The following is a 25,912-nucleotide window of genomic DNA, read 5'->3' as shown; positions in this document are numbered from 1 at the left end:
ACACAAAGTTAAAAAGTTGATGATGTGCTGAGTGGAGCTCACAAAGCCAGAGCCAGCCAAGGGGCAGTAGTCTGTTGATGGGTGAAAGTAGCAAAAAACAATTTCTGTGGTAGTCATCTCACTTCTTGGTTTGCATAATATGTCAATAACAAATAGGCAATTTTTGGAAGAGGGTGCCTCTGTTGGGAGGTTGTGCCATGGAAAGGGTAGAAAGCACTTTGAAAAAGAGATCATGGAAGACTCACCAGAATGGGATCAATAGGGGTGCTATGCTACAGCAAGGCAATGTGAAGGTTTGGGTCTGCTAGCAGTAGTGTTAATGGTTACTCTCACTTGAAGGAAGAATGGGGGATGGTAAGACCTCTGCATGTCAAAGAATTTATAATACAATGTCCTTTTTTTTTGAGCTTTGCCAGAAACACTACCAGGACATCCACTTCAAAAGAATAGTTTGTCTAAGTTTAAATTATATTTGAGGCCAATTCCACAACTATGCAGTGATATTAAGTAGCACAATGTCATATTGTATGCAAACGCTCGTGTCTTTAGAAATACAAAGGAAATTCTATGGATTAAACTCCAGCAAAACTAAAAGTTATTCAATTAAACAGAAACACTTCAAGAACCCCATGCTGTAACTGGAAGCTTGAAAAGTGTACCTTGTACTTAGATAAGTTCATATCATTTACCTTGATTTTTTTTTTGTGAAAGAACAGGAGAGAAAAAGCAAAACAAAATAATGTTGTGCCAGTAGAAAAAAAAAAAAAAAGCTTTCTGTCAGCTGTAGCACGTTTAAACACCCTAAATATTTCATCAGACACTGCAGTTACTTCAGTGTTTTAAATAAGATTTAATAAATAGATGCATGTTCAGACTTGTACAGCCCTACTTTTGTCTGTAGTTGGCAAAGTACTGTATGCATTTGACTGTGCAGTTAAGAATTTTAATTACTTACCTGTTCTATACAGACACACATTCTCTTTTAACTGTTTAATAAAAAATAATACCATAGATATTGTGCAAAACTTCCACATACTGTAAACCTGAAACATTTTCCATACTAGGGCCCCATTTTTTGTAAATACCTCACATTCCCCTTGTCTCCTACTCCCAACTTCCAGTCTCTGGAATTCCCACAAACCTGAGACATTCAAGAAACCCTGCCACTTTATGTGACCATTTCATGTTGAATGTCTTTGTTGTTTGAGATAACTTGGATTTTGATATGTGCACACCCAAATGGATGACACAAACAATAATTGTCTCTTTCTCAAGAAAACACAACTGGAGCTGGTGGTTGTTCTTCCTTTTTTTTTTTTTTTTTTTTTAATTGAAGTGGGACTTCTAGTCCCACTTGATAAAACAAATATTGAGGAAAATAATTGAAAAAATGTCACAATGTTTGAGTTAAGAGCAAATGATAGTAAGTTGACTGCATCATCCTCTATTGTTGATGGGCTCCCATAGCAAAGACATAAAAATAAAGACATTAATTTTTCATAATTTTACACTACCTAGAAACTATATGGGTTCAAAACCCTCTTTTGCATAACAATGCATAGCTGAGGAATGTTGTCCATATGACCACGCTTACACTTAATCCTGGAGACCCTGCAGGTCCCTCAGACTAGCATCACACTTCTGTGATACCTCTGTCTAGTAATACCTGCACAGCAAAGTTGTATGAGCTCCGGGTTATGATCAAGAAAATATACCATATCTCTCAGCAAAGCTACAAACTGCAGGTGTTGTGCTACCTCAATGTGACCACTTGGCCACTGCCCTCTTGGGGGTGTCTATCCCCATGTGCAGCAGGGGCATATGCTTACATGATAACATACAGAAATGGTAACATGTAAGTGGATCATCAAACTCCACCCCCAACCCCCCTCCCCCTTCTAGCTATTTCATTTTGCTTTGGAAATTGTGTAAAAATACTGAACACATGATTTAGGATTAGCCAATTTCAAATTGTCTTCAAATTTATCCAGGGACCATGCACCTAGTATTATATTTAGCTTGCCTGGAATTACTGTCTACTTAAAAGTGCATTCATTTAAAAGCTCCAGCCAACTGTCTATAAACTGTCAATACCCACATTTTTATTGCTCTAGCCTTTATCAGTTTAGATATGTCAAGGGCATAAGAACATCCTATTTTGTTTTCAAAGGAAATGGCTTCTAATTCTTGTAAATTTCTAGTAAAATTGAGAGACCTCCTGAAAAAGGGAGAGTGGGAGGAAGGAAATGTCCTTGTTTGCATCCTCTGTTGTTTCTTTCATTTGAGTATTTTCTCCTCCTTACTCTTGACTTTCTCACATTTGCTGCCTACCTTTACACTTGTTCACTTGTCAGAGAAAGTTGTTGATATCCTGTTGGTCTATTAGCTATCTGCTTGATTTGCCAGACTACTTCAATATGTTTTAACACATTTGGGAAAAGGAGCTTTTTCTTTGAAAATATGTAAATGTTTGTATCATAGTTTTCATTCTAAAACTTTTAAATTAAGCATACTGTAAGTAACTGAATAAATAAATAGCAATTTTTAGCTTTGCTTTGAAACTCACAGCAAACTGGTGACTCTGCTCTACCAACTTTTCTTGTGCAAGAATAGAAGGAGACCAGAAACCCCCTCAGGGAAAAACTAGAAATCTCTTATTGGTCATTTTTCTGCAGTGAGGACGAGCATTAGGAACTTTCCTAACCTCTTCACTGTACTCCATCGATCTGAATGCAGCAGGTGATCACAATCCATGTTTTAACAATAGCATGAGATGGTTTAAAGTTTAAGTAAAAGTATTAGGAAAACTGTGCATTGATTTAGTTCATGACAAAGATAGTGTTATAAAGGCAAGCATCTATCATGAAAGAGCTGCACAGAACTAAATATGGAAAACAAGCTATTTTCTCAATTTTACAATTTATTTGGATAAGGACTGTGAAAGGTTATCAACATTAAAGAACTCCCTAGTAGGAGATAAAAGTTTTTTTTTTTTTTTTTTTTGTTTGTTTGTTTAATAAAGGCAATTTTTTATGATACTAAAGCTCACTTGCAGGCTGAAGGTATTGTGTGAGTATTCCTCAGGGAAAACAACAGCAACAACAAAAACTCATTAATGTCATTAATGTTAACAAAATGCTTAGGTTTGATGGTTTTTGTGCAGAAATTTAGCACCTTCGCTAAGTTTTCTATCTCCCTCATTAACTAGGGGAGATGGACAGGCATTCCCTGTGACATTTAGTTCTAGGATACTCTGCTGCTTCAAGTAGAATTAATTGCCCTTTGAAAATATTCCTTCTTCCTTGGCTATAAGAGATGTCTCAAGAGCTGTTTTATATAATGTACTTAGTTCTGATGTGTGAGTATGAGGCCTTAAGTTGAGTTGTTCGCTTTGGTTCCCTTAAAAGCCAAGAGGAAGCAATCCATGCCCTATGTCTCACCCACCTCTGCTCTGATGAGCAGTCACCTACACCTGTGTTTCTCCATCCACTGAATGGGTATTTGGCAGCAGCTTAAGCTATATACCTACCTGAAGGACCATGATCATCTCAGGTGAAGCTGAAGAGGCCACATAGTTCAGTCTCTCCTGCAGCTGCTGGATGGCTGCTGAGTGAGGTCATTTCATTTTTTGAGACAGCCCTGAATGTCCTCAGCAACCTGCAGCCTTCCAGGAAATTCCTGCAGGCAGCCTTTGCCCATTTGTTTATCCCCCAGCTCAGGTATCTGAAGTGGGTGATTCGCAGAGGAATTACCTCTGTGTGTCCAGACTAAATGTACTAAATGCACGTGACATACACTACGTGTAGGATTGCTTTCCTACCCTTCCCAGTGTGGCTTCATACCTGTAAGTAGTTACTTATATCTTTCCTTTGTTTACTGACAGCTTGATTGATATGACTAAAAACTACCTGCAACAATAATACAGGAGAAAAGCATCAGAAATTTGAAGAGGTATTTTGCCAAATATCCTATTTCAATTTGAATGATTTCCTTGTTTTGCCATAGAAAAGTCCTTGATTTTGAGTCATACTTCTCAACAGAAAAGTGTTCCTTCAAAACATTTTGCCTTATTCACCTAATATTTGTGTGCTATCCCTACAAGAGTTTTGCTAACCCAAAGTGCTATGCAAATGGTAATTATTGTTCTTCCACAACCTGGGAAAACTATCTTCCCCAAACAGTCCACCAGTGATAGCTTGTTGTCTGTAAATGTCTCATGAGTGGAAATGATGTGCACTTCACTCAGAAAAGAGAGAAGCAATAAAAATTACTGATATAAAGTAATGGTTTAACAAAGCTTATGTGATTTAACAAAGATTCAATGATGTCAAGGTACACCTGATTATAATTGGAAGATACACTTAATAACACATATATAAAAGATGCTACATACTAGGGATATGGTTTAGTGGAGGGCTGTTAGCGTTAGGTTGGAGGTTGGACTCGATGACCTTGAGGTCTCTTCCAACCTAGAAAATTCTGTGATTCTGTGACTACTCAAAGACACTAAATTAAAGACATTGTGTACTACATAAGGAACTGGGTTAGGCACCATTACATCAAGGAAACCCTCCTGTTGAGTCATGAATTTTAGATTGGGCCCACTTGCTTTCTAAACTTTTTGAACTGAAGAGATAAGATTAGTAGTGGTTGAATCTGCTCCTAGTCCCATACTTGGTCAAAGGTTTATGTCTAAAGGAGTATATCTGTTACACCAAACCTTCATTCTACTTAGCTAAGATTATAAAGCATGATCACAAAGCACTGTTACAACATGTTAGCATGCTGGGGATGCTGGGCAGGGGAAGTTTAGGCTGGACATCAGGAAGAGGTTCTTCACTGAGGGGGTGGTTGCACACTGGAACAGGCTCCCCAGGGACGTAGTCACTGCACCAAGCCTGTCTGAATTTAAAAAGCAATTGGACTGTGCACTTAGTCACATGGTCTAAACTTTTGGGCAGACCTGTGCGGTGCCAGGAGTTGGACTTGATGATCCTTATGGGTCCCTTCCAACTTGGGATATTGTATGATTCTATGATTCTATGTTGTTTCCCAATACACTTACTGACTTTCTGTAGATATAATGGTCCTCATCTGCAGAAGAGATGCCCCTGGGAGGCATCCCTGCCCAGGGTGGGTCTTGGCATAAAGGCTGCTCCTGTGTCAGGAGAGCCCAAAGAGCTCTTGGACTGATCAGTATTTATGGGATAAGATGATAGACTTATGGTCTTGTTTGCATACAGATTTTAGTTTCTTCGAAATTTGGCTTGAGTTGGACTTCCAAATTTAATCAGCACTGTGGTTAAGGGATGGTTGTGTGGAGGGTGTTGGTCAAATTAGCCTATGGCTGTTTGTCTTCTTTCTCCCCCAAATCCGGGATGCAGTCACCATGACCAGACACATCCATCGTGACTGCCATTGCTGGTTGGCAGGGGTGGGATGGGGGGCTGAGGATAGAAAACCATCATAACATGCACCTTGATTATAATTCTAGGCTACTCACAAAACAAACAAACAAACAAATAAATCATATTTAAGATCATTCTTTTAAATCGTTTTTTCTTCTTCAATGAAATATCTGAAGGATAAACATCATTGCTAGGCCACCTGTTTTCTCTGATCTCAATTCCTTCTCCAGTCAGTTTAAGTTAAAAGTGGACTGGGATGTAGTGGATTTTATACTTTTTTTTTTTTTTTTTCCCCGAGGTTTTCACAGCTCCTTTGTTTTCAGGACTTAGGTCATTGTATGGTATTACACAGTCTTTTGACATGGAGCAACTGGAGATTTTTGGGATTTGGTCCCTTAGAAATTTCTGTTGGGCGTGATAGTGGGTTTCTTCTCCTGGTTAACATTGCATGATTCAGTCTTTGTGAATATGTTATTCTTCAACCATCAAAATAATAAAAATAAAAATTCAAGATGAAAAATTAAAATGGATTATTTCAAAATATTGAAATACATTATTCTGACCGTATGGTTCTTGTTGGGAGAAGAGTAAGAATTCTGGGTTTAATTATCAGTTTAGCCTTACTTCACAATCATTTTCAGATCCCTTTAAATGGCATGGTTGATCACTATTGTATTCACTGAAAAAGTGCATTTCAGTTTACTGGAACTACACTAGTGCCCCTCCTCCCTTACCAGTATCCTCACCCAGTGACAGTAGCGACATGTATAACTCAGTGGTCTCTATCCCTGATTATAATACCCCAGTTAAAATAGTTTTCTATGAGCTTTCCATCTTGTTAGCTAAAAGTGATTTTACTAAAGCATTTTGCAACTATTTTATAGTGGACTTTTAAATAAAAATTGGTTTGTGTAGTAGGAACATGTGATTTGAAAAGCTGATAATCAGAATTTGTTTTTAAACTTAATTTTTATACTATTTGCTTTAAGAGGCTTAACATTAAGGTGTCAGAGATATTTCTTCACTTTACTTTTCTCATCCAGGACATTAAAGGACACTTTCAAGTTAAATGAATCACGAGACTATGTGAAAATGAGAGTGTCTGATGTCTGGTGTAGGTGAGTTGACCAAAGAGATTGTGAGGCTTCAAATTTATCTTTTTGTTCTGAAAGAGCAGAAGTCAGATCTTGCAATTAGAGTGAATTATGGTTCCGTTTCCAAACCATCTTTTCACCAGATACACAAAAAAACCTATGTTTATGTTTGCCACTGGTGTTTGGTGGAGACGAATGTTTCTTTAGTCTTTGTTTGCTTTGGGAAGCTTAAGGCTTATGCAAAGTTTGGCACCTAAGTATAAAATAGTTTCCTGCACAGCAATAGCTCAAGGTTTTGAAGAGAGGTCAGCTTTTAGGCTTTACTTTAATTGTTGCTCTTGTAATCCCAAGATGCCGAATGTTTTTTTTAATGCAGACATGGGCTGAGTAGACAAAACTTAAAAAAAACCTAGCTAAGTACGGTGCTAAGCTTCTGAATGTTTTCACAAGACACCTCAGGGAATGTGGAGCTACAGTAGCTTTTAGCCACTTCAGTTTTGTGAAAATTTGGTATTGTAAGACCTTTCTCCTGCTATTGAGGTTGAGGATCTCATTGTTGGGGATTAGTGTGACAATGGAGCAGAGTTACTACTGGGATCCTAAAAAGCAGTGTCTCTTCTTAGGGAAACTTACAGCGGAGTTTCTTGAACTACAGAGGGGTAAGCAGGTTTTATATGTCAGCTCTGAAGTGCAACAAAAGCAATTAGATGAAAGTTCTAGTTAATGTTAAATCTAAACTAATTGATTTCTTGTCTTCCAGCCTGGCTTTCTTTCTGAAACAAATGTCAGACACACAAAATACTTCTTTTTCTTCTGATATTTCATCTTTTGTGCTCTTGTTTCTGTTAAAAATACAGAACTATGTTCTATGTTTGATTGTAGCTGTAACTCCACTGTTTAGCCATAATATTAAGAAAATTTTAATAATAGATCCCTTTTAATGAAAATGTCACTGTTCAATCAGATGGTTAAGAGGGGGTCTTTAGTATCAAACTCTACAGGCTGCTGACTCACTGCTGAAGTGTTTCAACACCCACCTCCTCTCTTTCCCTCTAGAGCCAAATTACTTCAGTAGGGGCTGTATTCAGCTGAAAGAACGAATGCTAAGTTGCTTGCATTTTCTGCTAATACCACTATATAATTCACTGAGAAATCTCAGCACAGGGACATTCTCCACAGTTCACTGTTCCCTTATGGAAATAGCCTATTCTGAAACCAATCAGTCTTTATTTTTTTTTTAATAAATGTTATTCCTTGTTGATAAGGTTGTATTTCCTGAAACTCTGACCATCATTTGTGACTAAAGTTGGTCTTCAAACGTCTATTCTTTTTTTTTTTTTTTTTTTTTTCTTTCTCATTATAACTCTTAAGAAGTACCAATATTGAAATTTTCAACAGCAACTTTATGTCTGAGGCCCCTGTGTAGTGTTCAGCTACAGGGAAGACTCAGAAAGCTAACCATTATGATTATCTTTTAACTCCTCCACATTTTGGGAATTGGATTGCACTCTTGTCTGACCAAAGTGAATAAAAACCCTCTCAGTTCACTGGTCTGAGGTTTGGGTTTGGTCCCTGATCTCAGCTACTTAAATCCAGGATCAAATAGCTCAGGAGAAGGTCTCTGCCTTTATTCTCTGGCCAAGGCTGCTGTCAGGAGATGTAAGAATTAAGCTGAGTTCGTTCTTCAAGGGAGATAGTAACTTCCGTCTTCAAATGAAACTCCGGATGTTACATGTTGTGGAGCTACAGGTTATTGCTGAGCCCCTAGGGTCTAGCCCTGAACTGGCTACAGTACTTGTCTGTTTTAACTTCTGATATTTTCCTCTGCTTGTAGGGATGAGCTAATTAAAGAAATCTATAGTGTGGGTCGGAAAATGAACAGGGTACAGGCAAATAAATCCCCTGTGCTGTGCTGCTGTACTCATACCATAAGTGGCTGCACCATTTTCTCAAGGTAGAGCTGCCAGCAAAAACAGTGCACAAAACACCATGTTAGTGCACAAAACACCTTCATGGGAAACAGGCAGATGGATTTCCTGACTTCAGGCACCTACCTACTTCAGGGCTCATCTTTCAGTACATAGTACTCCTCCTGGCCAGATGCCTGCAAATTGGGTCATCCAGTAGCACCCTGATGTTTGAGGCTATGTGCACCTAAGTTGTCACAGGACTTATGTTACAAGTCAGATAGGTATTTTCATACCTGTATTGTCTTGCTGCTTCTAGGAAATGAACACACATAGCTCCTGGCTATGATATGGACTCCTCATGAGCTCAGAGACCTTCACAAATGTACAGAGCCTCTGCACATCTCACCACAACATCAGGAGCAGAGTCAGCATTTCAGGGTGTAATCATGTTTGATATCCTACTATGGAAACTACTAGAAAATTGACAGATACATGTATGTATGTAGAGAGAGGTGTCTCTATCAGACTTATGTTTATCAGACTTATCAGCCTCAGAAATGACATTTCTGAGACTGCCTACCAGTAGCTCATCAGAGAGTTATGAATAATGTATTATTATTTTTTTTTTTTTTTGCCATTGGTGAGGTAGTGTTAGCTGAATTAATCCACTCATATTTCTTTATATGTATATAAAGCCTTAGCTTCTTTTCAGTCTTTATTCTTGCTGTAGTGTAGCAGGTATTTGAGTAAAGTCAGTGATTTTTCTTCCTGTCTACTTTAGAAAACAATACTCATAGGCTCTTTCTTTGACTTAAACGCATTCATTCTTCCTAAAGCTTTTAAAAGAAGCAAAGCTTTCAAGATCAAAGATATTCATACAACACCTGTACTAACACTATTTTCAGTCGTTATTGACCATTCTTTGTGATATGGTTTTATGCAGGTGCCTTTCCAGTGAGCTCTTTAGAATGTGAGGGAATACAAAAAAATAAGCATACAGAGCATCTGTGTATCTTTTTATCACACTTTAAAAAGCAGAGCTTGTTGACAAATGGACAAAAAAGCACATAAATATAATCACTTCACTCCTCTGCTCCTTGCAATCCAGGGTATTAGAGAATCTTCAGATGGTTGCTCACATGATCATGAAATCACTGTGTATTCTGTAGAATTTGTGGATATGAGCCAGGAATGAATATTTACAAGTGGTAGGCAAAGCGTGTCACTCGATAATCATTTTTTATTACCTCTTTTTAAATAATGGAAATTGTCTTGTCAGGGAGCAGAAATAATTCCACGTCTTAGATTAACCCTCCAATTCAGCCTGGAGAGCGTCTGGTGAATGCTGACAGGGAATGAGTGTGCGAGAACTTGTAAGCTTTAAATTGTTCTCAAAAAGTACTTTAAAAACACTTACAAATATCAAACCAGAAATAGATGTGAATTCTCCAGGGATCAAGAAATAAAATAAAGGGAAATGGAGAGGGATAAACATACAATAACTGTTCCTCACAGAGTAATTGAACTCTTGCTGTTGGTTACGTTACATTTACAGTCTGTGCTCTTGTCCACTTAAATTTCTTTGTAGTGTTTACCAGACACAGAATGGACATCTTTTAAGATTGAAGTACAGAAATACATACACAAGGAGTGGACTGTGCTCCGAAGCAAATGACAGCTGAACTCAATGACAATTATGCACTTAATCTAGAGTTGGATCAAGACTTAAAGAACAAAATAAATCTGCTTTCTTGTGCAAATGAATCTATATTTATTTGTTTCTTAAAAAGAAGACATATATTTCCCTTCAGGACAGGATGTAAAAGTGTGCTTTTATGACGTTAATCTGAAGCAGTTGGTTGTAGCATGTTTGTGTGAGTTTAAATAGTTATTTATTTATTTTTTTTTTCTCTTCTCTTAGGACAGTAGTTCTTTTCAGGGAGAAGGGAGATGACAAGATAATCCAGACCTAGAATGAGTACCCAGATAACAGGCACTACAGAACTGAATATTCGTAACCATGTGCTGGGAGGTGAACAGACTGCAGAAAATGGTGTGATGCAGGTTCCTTCTTGCTGATAGGACCATGAGAAGGTACTTCACAAACTGGGATAAACAAGCAGGATATATTTTTACCCATGTCTAAACCCCATTTTTCTTTGATTATTTTTTCTTTCATTTGCTTGCCGTGTGGCCCTGTGTGGAGCCATGACATTTCATGTCATTTATGTATTAGCAGTTACTGAATGAAATAAGAAAACTTGTATAAGTAAAACCTGCAGCAATCCCTGAAGTCAGTGATAATGATGCTGGGGATTGTAACGAGATAGGCAGAGAGTTGTTCCTGCAATGTCAAACTGGGTTTTGCTCCCAGAGCTGAACACCAGACATTAGAGATGCATGAATTCTTCCAAAAGAGGGCAGAAGCAGCATTTACAGAGTCCCCTTGACAAATATGTTACCTTCCCCCATTTGCGGTCCTCTGTCTCCCAGTATTTCAGAATTACAAATCTCTAGCTCTACAAAAGAAATTGTAAGAACTAGCCAGGAAACTCCACAAATACTACAACACCAACGTGACACTGCAGGCTGCAAAACATATCAAAATCCTAAATGTGAATAGTCTTCCTGACAACAAACTCCACTAGAGAAAGTACAGACTTCAAAATGGGTGGAATGCCAAAGGCTATTTTCAGCCCCTAATATTCTTATTGTTTTATTATGTTTTCAGTTTGCATGGTTTAATAATAGGTTAATAAGACATCTGAGGAAGTGTGTGACTTTGTGTATAGCCCCAAGGTAAAAGACAGGAATAAAGAAGTAGTGGCCAGAAGGGTATGATGTAGTTCCATGTAAGCAATGTAAAATTTTTTGGACATTCCAAAGAATAAGATGTGTCACCTTACCCCAAGGGAGTGAAATCATTAAAAAAAAAGAAAAAAAAAAAAAAGAAAAAAAAAAACAAAAAAAAAACAAGAAAAAAGGCTGGAAGGGTCCACAGGGGGTAATTTAGTCCAGCTCCCTGCCCTAAGGCTGAATCATGTCTACCTGCGTCATTCCTGACAGATGTTTGTCCAACCTGCTCTAAAAAACCCACACATGATCATCTCTGCCAGGTACTCAGGCAGACTTTTGTGCATGTTTGGCACTGCTTGGGTAGCCTGTCAAACCAACAAAGTCTCATTGAATTGACAGCTGAAGAAAGCAAGAGGGAAAAATAAATATATATGTCCTTGCAGTACAAGAGAAATTGTATGTGATCTTGCATTACTGTCTCACTGTGAAAAGAGGTCATTCTAGTTATTTGATTTATTTATTTAATTAATTTTCATGTAATGTTTAGGTAAAGCTTACATAGAATAATCTGCAGGCCATCAAAACTGGGCTATAGCAAGTAAACACATAAGTTGAAATACATATATACAAAATAATTCTGTGATCAATCTTAGGAATTTTGAGCCTGAATTGGAGGACACTGCCAAAATCTACATCTGTATTTTTAGGATTAATGTTTATGCAGTTGAGATATTGAGAGAGCAATGCACCATGTTTCACCAAAATGTCTGTTATACAAAACTGCCTTCCAAGATGCCAACTATTGTACCTTTCTATAGTATTACATAAAAAATAAAAGAAAAAGAAAAAGATAAGAATAGACAGCATATGGTTGTGTGACTTTTTCCCTTTGATAGTTGTTAGGTTTGTTCATTGTAGGTACTAGGAAGGACACACTGAGCTGGTACAAGAGCTAAAAAATATGTAGACTACAATGCATGTTGAAAAATTTGAAATATTCAGGGAAAATTACTAATCAGTTCTGCAGAAGAATGAAAAGTTTTAATTCATTAAAAAATGTACTTGAAATTGATTGATTTCTGGTTTTTGATCTTTATTAATTTCTATGTATAGAACTAAGGGAAATTAATAATTAAAATTAATTTCATTTTAAGGTGTCTGGTACAATGAATGATATTTTCAGGACTGCTAGCCATAGCATTCACAAGGATTTTGCATTCAGAAAATTAATTCTAACTCTGTTTTCACATTCACCGGGATCAGACTTTGTTCAGTTCCACTTCTTTCACTGATGCATGATCAAGGCATAAACTTATCAGTATTTTGCTCCAAAAGCCCTCTTGTATCTCGACAGAGGAGGCAGATGAACATTCTTATGTTGCTACAAGTTACTGTCAGAAAGACCATAAAGAACTTAATGGTTTATTTTAATTTATTTATTATTTTTGCCAAGTTTTCTGCCAAGATCCATGTGAGTACATAGACCCCTTATGAGACCGAGAAAGTCCAACAACTCTGAAGTGTGAATCGAATAAAAAACATAATCCTTTTTTTTTTTTTTTTTTTTTTTTCCCCCCACCAAATTCAATCAACGGATGCACCTGCAAGAGTTTCTGAAGTATTCTGGATTTGCTGACAAGCAAAGGTTTTATTTCTGACCTGGATCACAGTTTGAGTGTGTAGCGTAGCATGTGGCAGTCTCTGGATGTGGTGGGACTGGTCTGGGATTTCTACTTTCACATGCGGGACTGAATTGCCTTGTGAACAATATTTTCAGTCTCAAGAAAAGGCGTTCACTGTCCAGGCAGTTTTATTGTGTTTTGGTAGATTATGTCTTAAAGGTAGAAGTTGTAATTTATGAAATGTAGTGAACTACCTCATACTAATATGAGACAGCAAAGCTTAGAGAACATGGTCTTTTAGTATGTGTATGAGAATGGGAAATAAAAAAGTAAGGACAACACTGAAATTCCCTTTTTCTTTTCTCCAAGGATCCTTAGTATTTTACAAATATAGCAGGACTACCCTCAGACCTGATAAACAGCTTGTAAGACAAAGATATAACCACAGTTTTCTATTTTAACTACTGATTTCTGGATCCTTCTAAGAAGAGACGAAGTTAAGATGAACCGAAGACCCTTGACTTCTGTGAAATGTGGAAAATACACAATTTCATCTTCAGTCCGCCAAGTTGGCAGGAGCTTAACAGACCTTGTTAACCCAAGTGGGCTGAACTTGGGCAACAAGAAAATAAGGTTCTGAAAACTAATGCACATAAAACAAGGAAGAGTAGTCTCTACAGTAAAGATAAGGTTGTGCCAAGTATTTGAGGAGATCAAAGGATGCAATGTAGATATGTGTCCAGTTTTTATTTCAAGAACCTACTTAACCCCACCAAATTTTTGTAGAAATGGCATAGAATAACCTACACTGAAAGGGACCTTGAAAGTCATTTTGTCTAATGCCACTTTCATAGCAGGGCTGTCATTGGAGCATGTTCCTCAAGCATGTGTCTGATCAATTTTAATCCTCAAAGATGGAGATCTCAAAACCTTTCTGGGCAGATTATTCCTTATGTTCATGTAATGTTTCCCTTGCTGCACCCTATGGTCATTACATATTCTCCTTTTCATGTGCAGGTCTGAAAAAATTTGTCGCTGTCTTCTCTGTAACACCTCATTAGGTAATTGAAACCAACAATTAGATCTCCTTTTAGCTTTCTCTTTTTTACAGACTAAACAAGCCCAGCATCCTCAGTCTCTCTTGTACATAATGTGCTTCATCCTCTCAACCATCTTGGTGAACCTCGCTCTAGTTTGCCAAAATCCTGCTTGTACTCAAACTGGACACAGCTTTCCATGTGCAGTCTCACCAGTGCAGAACTGAGAGGATTAATCACCTTTTGTTTGTGTACTTGACAAACCAAAATGAGACCTCAGTTTTCAAAGCTTTTTTGCACAGGACATCAGATCATTTCTAGGAAGGTTTTACTGAATCCCATCTTCCCCTACATTTCTTTTCATGTCCAATAAAAATAACTTGTTTGAATTTTGTGAGTGCTCCAGAATGTTGCCCACAGCAAGACTTTCATAAATTCCTGTGCTTCTGCAGCACTTTCAGGACCTTGCCTTGCACTAATAGAATGGCAGGTCTATCCATGCAGCAATTACTTAACATCTGCAAGTGGCTGTGAACTGTTGAACAAGCAATGGATAGATCAATGGACAGATGAAAAAATATTTACTGTCAGGTTCAGTCATGTTCCTCCTTCATTTTGGCATCCTATTGTGGTTAAGAACCCCGCTTTGGAGTTAGGCTCTTTCTGAAAGAGATGTGAGAAGCAGGTTTTCTTCATGCACCCATTAAAAAGGTTAAGGCAGAGGTACGGCTTATGGTCAAAATGTGAGAAAGATAGTAATAAACAGAAAAGCATAGGAAAGAGAAGAATGAGGTAAAGATGAGTATGGAAGATAGAAAAAATGTATGTAAATGTATGGAAAGTTTCCACTGTCCAGCATCATGTTACAATTACATCCAATTAATATCTTCTGAATGTTCTGAAGGTTGCTCTTCTGGAAACGACCAGCTGTTAGAGTGTTCTGAAATCCAAATTTTCATCCTTGCGTAGTTCCTACAGTATATTTAATCTTATATGTATGTGTGACAGGTTTGAAAGAAAGTAGGTCAACAGTAGTTAAGATAAGTAATACTTTAATCAATTTTAACGTAATTTCTGTTGGATGGTGACTGAGGATAACATACTGCCTTCACTAATTCCATTTAAAGTGGCAAGGACATAAAAAAATCACATTGCATAAATTGCTTGGGGGACACAAATTATCTGTTTTATATTCCCATAGAAGCTATAAGAACCAGCAGGGTACTGTTTAAAATGTGCTATAATTTTAGCATCTACTATGACTATTATTGATATACAAGGTATGTGTAAATTTAGCCTTCAGTTCTATGCAGAGGAATCATTAATGCATAATGGATCTGATGACACAGAAGACCTTAACAATATGTTGCTATTGGACTTTTACTCATTTTATGCTTAATACATTTTTACTTAAAAGAGATGTCCACTCATCTACAGCCTTCAAAAGTTGTTTATATATGATTGAGGGCAAAGCATTGCAAAGCACAAATGTTGAAGACTGTATATTAAACATTTTAAAATTGTTATTATAGTGTTTCAAAATTAAAAAAACGCATTACTTTTTAATATAAATCATCTCATGTAAGACATGGACAGTAAAAATGACACAGAATTTTTGGTAAAAATACCAATACTCTTGTAAGAATATTAGAACTAGAGTAGTTTGATTGATGTCTATAGCACTATGTTATTATATACAGGATTAACATGAAGAAAATGATGGCTTGACTGTATTTCAGCTTAAGGATCTTGAAAGAGTGAAATTCTAGAGGGGAAAAAAAAATAAAATTATATTTTAAAGGTGATAGACAATATCTTAGAATACGAGTGGTACCAGATAATGAATAGTTGAAAATCAACAGAAAATTCTGGATGCTCTGATGTTGGAAAAAGGGTAAGAGTGCAGCTCTTGGACAGAGACACAGGGGACACCCAAGTTAGAATACAGAAGAATTTTACACTTTCTGTATGGCATAACATAGCAAAATCTTGTAACAAAGTAGCTTAATCTTGTAATGTTTAGATTAATCTATAGAGACTGACAAAACATATGAGTTCTCACCTGTTGATCAAAAGGCCATTTACCAGCTAATTCTTAAATGGGATGATGAATAATCACCAAACCTTCCACAAGCAGTGATCTCAAGCTATACTGGAGGGAAAAAAAATGACCTTTAGGAAAGGGAGCTATACGGAGCTGATGTAAGACATGCCAGGCAGGAAAGTTTCCTTTCTCCAGCACCTTTATTTTCTCCATGCCCTTTCCAGACACTGCTGCCAGGGACCTGCATGTTGAAGTGTCGAGCTAGGGACTTGGGAAGCCACTTGGAAGTAGTACTATCACACTGGACTGGAGCTCAGCTGCAGACTCAGACCCAGAGGTGTAACAGGCTTGTGATGAGCAATACATGGAGGAACAGGGTTTGGAGAGGCCTCCAAGAACTGAAACCTCAGTGGAAACTGACTACCTGCTTTATCTTGCCTTATTACTAATCACTGCCTTGGTTGAGATTAATCCTTCTGATTTGGCAAACACTTTCCAAAATCAGGGGAAGAGATGGTCTTTGCCCTGAGGTGGCCTGGTCCTTAACACTGCCCAAATCTGCTCTGCAGGTAGAGGGAAGAGAGGTGAAACTCCTACAAATAAGACAGCACTGGTATATCACAAGCTGATCACAGACCCAGTTTGTCCCCTTTCAAATAATTTTGGATAACAACTTCAGAATGAATTCTTTCTCTTGAAGCCAAAAGAGACTTTCCCATTCAGTCAGAGGAGTCCCTAGGGAAGGCAAAGCAGAGACAAGCACAGACAATGCCAAAAGCAGCTCTGCTTGAAGACTCAGGTGATATATATATATATTAATCTTTTTATAGAAAACAGCTTGCTTTAATTAAACATCTGGTTCATTTGTGGGTGAGCATGGCTGCTAGAGGACAGAACTGCCATGGCACTTTGTTGTGATACTTTTCTAATTTTCCATTCCAAACAAGATATGCTGTACAGTGAGGTAAACCCTATGAATAACACATGAATCTTAAAAACTCTTAGCTTAACATTCTTTTGATGTACTTTTTACAATATTTGAATATCAAATTCATGTATCCCCCCCCCCCCCCCCCCCCATGCATGAGAATGTCGTGTTTGTCGTGTTTTGAAGCTGAAACATTAAACCTTGTTGGGTAGCTACATAGGTAAATCATGAGCATCTCAAAGCAAATGAGATTTCTTCTCTGAAACTCAACCAATAGTTATGAGCACATTCCATATAACTGAATGTCATTGAATATTGGAAAAAAAGTGCGTAAGTGTTATGCAGTACTTTTTGCCTTGTAGTGCTGTAGAGCAACTTTCCCTTAGCAAGGTCTTTTTCTGCACTTGGCTAACTTTTAACTGGCTCGGTGTAATCTCTCATGTGCTCATAGTCACTCAGGTGCTTAAGCACTTCACTTAATCAGTGCCTCAGGCAATGAGGATGAAGAGAAATCTACTGCCCCAAAGGGACCAGTCTCTTTTCTGTGACAAAGGAAGAAAATTTCCTGTAGACTGCAGAGAGGCAAAAGCTTGTAAGGATTGCTGTAATCTGGATATCCTCAGAAACTTTCTCTTTTGTGGTTTAGAAGTGGCTCTAAAAAGGCCACTAATGTGTCTTGGACATGCTGGCGCTGGCCCATCCAGCCACAGCACAAGCACAAGAGATCTCTGGTGTGAACACAGCCCTGTGCAACTCCAGAAGAATGTCTATCTCCCACTGTCCTTTTGCTTAGTCATGCTTCCAGATTTAAAACTGCTAATCAGTCTTATAAAATGTGGAGCTCTTAGCATTTGACTTATTACTCCTTATTTCACTCTGTCTTGCATTTTACCTATTTTCTAACCTTTCCTGCAAGAGCGGGGGTGGATTTAGATGCATGCCACTAATGGTTTATCTGCAGTGTTGTCCATCTTCATTGTAACCCAGTGACAGCTCTTAAAGAGCCTGTACATAGCTCGGAGTAATTGAGGTCCCTGCCAGCAGCAATGCTTCATTTTGAAGCACCACATATTGCATCTTCTATTCCAGAGTGTTTACAGAAACCTGAAAATTGGAGACAATTGTTTTCATATGAAGCACGATTTATGTGCTTTTTAACTAATACGTACAACCATTTCATCTTTGCAGAGGTTTCATTTTAAGGCTCGAGATTAGTGTTCATGATAGTCTATGAGAAATCATAAAACACTGTGAAACACAGAGACATTACTGACGTACAGGTAAAAGTTATGAACAGACAAAAGCTACTTTATTATAAGGATGCTCTTTTAATTTAATTTTGTTGAATTCAGTTTAGTCCCATCTGGAAAAGAAGAAAATTTCCCCGTGACAATGAATCTGATGTTAAAAATACCATTACAACAAGTAATGTGTGTTTATAGTGCTGATGGGCAGTGACAGCTCTTTAAGATCTCAAGCAGTATCATTAATGGAAGGTGATGAATTAACCCCTCCTTAATTCAGCAGAGTTATCTCAGAATTAACTTTGATTCTAGTGCCTTTTGTTCATTTGACCCACTAGAACATTTTTAATGCTTAGAAAATGATGTCTTTACAACTGTACTTTAAAAATCAAATGTAGGAAATCTTTGGCGTAAGGTTTTATATAGAACTTTTTTTAATTTCCCCCCTTGGACATACAATAATCTCATTTATAATCAATTCAAAATACCAGCTGACAATTTACAAACTTATGTTTATGTACTTTACAAACGCATGAAATTGAGTAAAAAAAAAAGACAGTTTAAGCAAAGAGCAGTGCTACTGTATGTGTCCTAGCATCCACCACCCCATCCTCACCCCCATGCTGCTCTGCAGGTTTTGAGGCTGCTGTTTTAGTTTAAGGTAAGCTAAGAACCTTTTTCCATTGATCTTTTTATTCCACATCCACAAAGGAAAATGCTAGGACGTTGCTACTGATTTTTTCCCCCCAATATGTGGTCATTATAAGCAAAAAAGAAGCTCACACTTCTACCTTTTAATTGGGCATTTAGCAGGACAATGTTTGAAAGCAATTAATGGGAAAAACATTTTTGTCCTGTTTTATCAATTGGTCTCCAAGAAAAATGCTGTCCAAAGTAACTATTATGTGCAAGCCAGGAAACTGTTGTCCTTTTCAGTTTTTCCCATGTCACAATTTATTCATTTAATTCAGTTCTCCAAAATTACTGCAGTGCCAATTATCTCTCTCTGTGTAGAAAATGAGTTTGGCCTACTTCAGCTTTTCCTTCATTTTATGCCTGTTCTCTGCTATTCTTCAATGAGTGAGTAATGTGCGATGTGAAAAAAGGGAGGATCTTCAAAAATATGTGAAGTGTCTAGAGTGGCTTTTTGGTACCTGTGAAGAGGCCCCTTGAAGAAGCTTAAAGGACAATAGAATATTGCGGCTAGCAGTGGTTTATTTTGTCCACATGACTCATTTCACACGCACCCAGGCAACTGATGAATGGAGGATTAACACAAGTTTTCACCTTATTGAAATGAGTGATTCAAAGCAAACAAATAGGACTAACTAGTTTGGAATATGAAATTAAAGTTTCTCCAAATCCTTTTGTAATGCATCACTTTCAAACTTAATTAGAAATATGAAGGTTTTGGAATTACTTTTAACGAACAGTTGTTTAATGTTTGTTATTGTCACAAAATCCACTTATCTCAAATCTAAAGACTCTAAGAGACTGTTCAAACATATTAACAACAAGTTGTTTTAAACAAAATGAAAAAATACCACATATATAGAGATATTCATTCTTTCTTTGTGCGTGTTTATATATACTTACACAAAGAAAGAGAATTAGATGCAATTTTTATTGTTAGTTGCATTCTATATTCCTATAAATATTTATAGATGAGTAGATAACACTATAAGAAAAGTGCTTTAGATGTTATCTTTATGCTAACTTACACAACTCATTCAACTCCTAAAGATTAGTAATTATATCCTGGGGTTACCCAGGAACCCTACTCAACACTACATGACTTTATGTGGTGCTAAGTTACAACACCCTGTGGTCATACAAGTCATAAGCTCCCAGTTCACAATTTTAACAACTTCCCTTAAGGAAGGATAATTTAACAACCTAGTATGGTGTAGTTGATGTTCAGGGCACACAAATGCCATCAAACTAGGACGTCTTCCCCTTATTCCTGTTAAGGATGCAAAAAATTAATATCGACCTCCCTTCTGTAGAACAGAAAGCCAAGTACACCTTGCTGGCTTTACATTTAAGGGTCATATGACCCTTTCCTTTTGGGGGCAATAATGTTTTCCAGTGCCTTTCTAATGTACCGGAAGTTCCCTAAAGCTGAGTAATTCAATTGGCTTCTTCTGTGGAACAGCTTAATTAAACCTTGCATGCAGAGTTAGGCAAAAACTTTAGCATGGTGTTGAATCACAACTTCTGTCATTAAACTTTAAGATTATGAGTTTGACACTCTGTAAAGAACTCCTACAGAAGTTTATGAATTAAACACCATAATTTTGTTTTACTGAGTGGCAGTAGAGGGGAGAAAAAGGGATTGTTCAATTCACCACCTAAACTGTGGCTAATCCTTTCTGAAAATTTGCACAACCCTTGTGGAGAGGGAACTAGAAGCTGAATTTTACTTCTGTTTCCCACATGAGCACAAAAACAATATGGTTAACTCTAGTGAGTACTGCTATTCCTGGTTGCAAAGAGAAGCTGTGATGAAGCACAGAGGGATACTGTGATTATGGGGTAACCAAGATGAGTTTGGATATGGGATCGTCTGTAAACATTTCCACTGAAAATAGACATTGGCCATATTCAGACATGCATTCAGAACTTGACTGCTGTTTGTAAAATAGAATTTGATTTGGTTTAGCATCTGCCCACTGCTCAGTAAAACAAGCAGGAACTATTGTAAATCCAGTGGCCAAAGTTTAATGAATTACCATTGAACACGTCCAGCTTTAACATTTACTTCCCCAAGGTCTTCTGACTTTGTTGGAAGTTGCATTTTCACAATTGTACAGGACTTTCCTATAAACCAGTATTTTTTTGACAGATTTAGAAGCCCCAGTAGAGGCATGGAAATGTGAGATCTTCTCAGTAAAGAGTCTGCAGATATTTTCTTTGTAAGGAGGAGAGGACAATTTATTATGTTTTTCCTATTAATATTAAAGAGTTTTGTTTTGTTTAGTTTTGTTTTGTTTTGTTTTGTTTTTTCTCTCAAGCTTTAGAATGGATTTCAGTCTGAGGCAGGCATTTGATATGGAAAACCTTTCATGTCTCCCATTTTAGTAAGTGACTAAGTTTGGGTTCTTTACGAGAGCTCCTCATAAATACAATTAAAGTTTACCAAAAATGGAATTCCACATTTCTGGGAAATTTCAACATTTTAAGTTCTATTTTGGTCCAAAAAATGTTAAAATCCCCACATGCAAATTTGAAACAATTCCTGTGTAATAGCAGCTGTGCTTGCTTCATTTGGAAAAATTACATATTTTTTGACTATGTCAAGAGATTAACACATTTAAAATCTGATAAAAAAAATGTATACACTGAACAGTATCTTGATATGATACCAAAGCAAAATAAGAATCAAAACTATTTCTCTTTTATCAAGATGAAACAATGAAATTTATCTTAATGTAATGTTTCATTTTAGAGTTATTGTCCAAAATATATCTGTACTAGTATGAGATATAGTTGCTCCAGTGGACTGTTTATATTTTGATGAACATGTGTTTCCCGGTAAAGCTTGCTCGGACTGAAATATTTCCTTGGGTCAGGATATTATGAATAGATGGCACCATCATCTATACAAATGATGGTTTCTTGCCTCAGTGAGACTGAGTTCCTGGATAGGAGGGAAGACCTGAAACTCAAGCAAGTGCTGGTGAATTCAAACCCTGGAAGCAACATGGAAGCAAATTGGGAAGCGGATGGATGCTTTCAGCTTGTCACTGGTACCCAGTACTGTGCTCCTGGAAACCTGGTCTCAGTGCTATCAAGGTGATACTTCATTTCTCGTGCTGAAATACAAGGCTGACAGGCCTTGCTCCCTTTACTTGCCATGCCAGTAGAAAGACTTTGATTTGTTTCACTGGAGCTGAGCTGGATTCTGGAAATTGCTCTTGCTTCCAGTGCTGAGATAAAAACAACATCCCCATGAGAGCCTCCAAAACATCTGGTCCTCCAAGAAAAAATTAGCTATTCCTACACATTCAGGAACAACTCTGCCAAGTGATGTGACTAGTTTGTATTTCTAAAATGTTCCATGAACACTTCAATTTCGTCACTACTAAAGGTCACCATCCAACCCACAAATGCCCTTTCCATACTAATCATTACCAACTCAGTACAGCACAAAGTCTCTGCCTGTTTGATTAGAACGTGGAACAGATGTACAGCTCACTCTCAGAACTCTTGATAAGGTCAGAAACTCACATTTACCATCCCAGGAGATAATTCTTCTATAATGGAGCAAATCCTCTACTGTAGATAATAGTGAACTATATAATTCTGCGCAATGTAATCACGGGACTTTTGGGTTCAAGCATGATGGAACTATAGGTATTGTGTGTTGCCATATCTAATTGAGAAGTCAATTGTTGTAAATCGCACTGAATCCATAATCTGGAAGTTTTCCAGAAGTTCTGATATAGAAAATAACATCCTAGAATGCTTTCTGCGTTGGAGGAAGAGCATTCAAGTCGAAAGTGAAGATAGAAATAATTTAATGCAGAGAAAGACATTGCCTTGTACATAGAGGATGAGTGATATAACCCTTAAGTCACTGCTGGGCATCATCTCCCTCCATAGATTTTATATACATCTAGACTTTAGTCTCTAAGAAACTCTAAGAAAACCCAAGGAATTGGTAAAGAACTGAAAATTTTCATAAGATTAGGCAGCAGTGGAACAGAGTTTCTCTGTATTTTATTCCATATCTCATCTGAAAGGCAAGATTCAGTAATATACGTGAAACAAACTTGTTGAGATTCACTAAGAACACTGCGGCTCTCCAAAATGATCTTTCACCTCATATGCTTTTGCAGTTCCACAAAATTCAGCATTAATATATGTGAATCAACTTCCAGCTGGAGACTGTAGTCACAGAAAAATTAATCTAGATAACCAGCCAGCAAGGAGACAGAACAGCCTCTGTAATTCAAAGAGAAATGCAGGATGCATATCAGAACTGGTACAAACGCAGCATACCTTGAAAACAAGAGTGCCATTCTTAGGGTGGAGCCAAAGCATTGCATCTTTTTGTTGAATGGATCTTAAATTTTCTGGGTCGTAACAATACCTCTTTGCCATCCAGTCAATATTTTCTCATGCAAATACAGTGTTTTTATGTTCAATCAAATCATGGTCTGGAAAAGTTCTACAAAGCATTGTTCTGGAATTTAACATCATGATGGTTGTAATAAAGACAACACTGCCTTGACCAGGATGGAGTGCTGTTATTGTTCTTTTCACCAGTAGAGACTTATTTCAAAACTGACAAACATAAGAAAGGCTTCCCACATTCACTCATACTTGCTGGAGCTATTCCACCCGAGGATTATCATCACATGAGTGCAGCGTGATAACTGTACACCCACATCAGGGAAACCCATGTGTAAGAAATACCTAATGTAAGCTATCTTGTATTTTAACACTGACAGCAGATATTTTACACTTCTCCCCACAAATCACATTAGGTTTTTCTTTCATACCGATTCCATGCAGTTCTGAAATCTAGAGAGAGCTGTTTTCTACCTTCTAGGGAGGAAAATGTGTTCACTGTTACCTGACCAATGAGAGAGGTAATTTTGCTGAACTGCACAGGTATTTGTACCATTGCCAGAGGTGGGACACTTTTGCTGATGGCAGCTTTGAGAACAGGCAGCCCAGCTTCACGCTGATCCAGAGGCTGTCTCCAAATTTGATACCGAAACTGTGCTTCTGTGACAGGTAGTAGTTTTACAGACAAGCACAGGTCATATTGCCTCATATTGCCAGATAACACTGCCTTTTTTTTTTGTGTGTGTGTGTGTGTTTGATACCAAATTGACCCTGGGTACGAAGGAGAATAAAAATATCTGAGGGGGAAGTTTTCATATTTCATGAAAATATGACAGGGACTATGACCTCCAGGACTATTGTGAGGTTCCTCTAGAACTTCCAGTCATGGGACTTTCATAGAGGTCTTTTTGGCCATTTCACAAGCCAATAGTGCGGAGTTTCTAGCTTGACTTCCTTCATTTTGCAGATATGTTTATATTTTATTTATTTATTTTTATTTTTATTTTTATTTTTATTTTTATTTTTATTTTTATTTTTATTTTTATTTTTATTTTTTTTTCTGCCATTACTTAGTTTTGAATTTTTCATCTTTCAGAAGGGAAGTGCAAGTCCCAGGGTCAGAGATAAGCTCAGCAGCAGCACAACAGCATAGAAACAGGTTGAAAGTAAACAATAAAATAAGTAGCCATCGATGCTCAAAATCATGAACTCAAAAAAATAAAACAACAATTTTTGTTACCATCTCAAGAGTTTGGTGTTATTAATCTCCATAATCAGAGCAGACTGAACCCTGCACAGTACTGGTTAACAATAACTGGTTAGCAGAAGGAAAAAAAAAAGATATTGTTTTTGAGTTAACACACTGATGTGGCAGTGGTGTTAGCTAGCTCATCTTTATTCATTCCTCTCCCTTATTCTATTAACTTACAAATCCCAGGAAAGTCAACACCCCATCACACTCAACCTCCTTTGAAACCTTCCCCAAATGCATGCACAGAAAATACTGTTCAACCCATGGAGTCACACCATTCCTGCCTTATTTCCTTCTGCCGTGTCAGGGGATGCTGCACCGAGTCCTGCTCGCTGTCTAGAACCACTGTGCAGCACTGCTCTGGGCCACGAACCAGCTGCTGCATTGCAGATTGGGAATGAGAACGTGTCAAGGGGGAGCTAAGGATACTCCTCTCTCTGTAATTTGCAAAGTGCTTTGGGGTTCTGCTTGGTGAGGTCTGCTCTCTAAATGTGTTATTGCTACATCTTAAAGGTTTTGTGGCAGCGAGGCACAACGGAGCACTGCTGGGTCTCAGAGCTTCTGATTTTTCTGATGGTTTTGGGGGAAAGACATCTGTGTCTACAGCTAAAGTCTGAAAATGGGGGGGAATGGGTCATTTGGCCAATCCTACAAAAGCCCTGGATGAGGTCAGGCTCTTGCCTCACAGATGAGAGCTTAGAAGAGGTCCAGACAAGCTGCAAGGCCGCCTAAAAAACTGAAAATGAAGGGGATGGTCCTGGTTTACCGAAGGCTTGAGCTATAATTCACCTAAATAACAGCTGAATCTTCATAGATGTTGTCTAGGGCTCTGTTGAGCAGCACTGGCTCTTAATCATCTCCCCCAGCCGCAGCCCCTCACCCTCCCCATCGAAATCGGTAAAAAGCTGAGAATTTGTCTCGTTCAAGACCTCACCAGGCCGCAAGTGTCAGCTGCTGTGTCTGATGACTGGCGCGCTGATTATGCACCTATCCAGACACATGGAAACTCCTCAGGGAAAAGCTCCCCAGTACACACACATTTGTAATCTCCTGTGAATAGAGTCATAAGTGCCCATTAACTATTGCTCAATTACACGGGAACTCTGCAGAAGTAAATATGGCATGCACATGAATATCAATTAAAGCCATTATGATCAGTGTGGTCGTGAGTCAGGAGGGAAATGTGCATAATCTTGGGAGAATAACGAAGACACGCTCTGCTTTACTCGTGTGGATTGAAATAGAATGTTAAGCTAATAAAAGCTTTTGCATTTTTAAAAATAGTTTAACAAGCCCAGAATAGTTTTGAATCATATCCGCCTGTGATTTCAGATGTTCAAGTTAGCTTTGAAGCATTTTTAAAAGACAGAGGGAAAAGCCTCTACTGCTGAGCCTGAAATTTCTCAATTTCTCTTTCCCCCTGCAGTTGTTAAGCTTTCATGCTAGCACTGTCCTTCCGAACACAGTGCAAGAACAACCAGCTCTCAGATACCTTCTCAAA

The sequence above is a fragment of the Netta rufina genome (genome assembly GCF_964035555.1).
Source record: "Netta rufina genome assembly, chromosome: 2".
Lineage (NCBI taxonomy): Eukaryota > Metazoa > Chordata > Aves > Anseriformes > Anatidae > Netta > Netta rufina.
The sequence above is the reverse complement of the archived record's forward strand: the minus strand, read 5'-3'. Positions refer to the sequence as shown.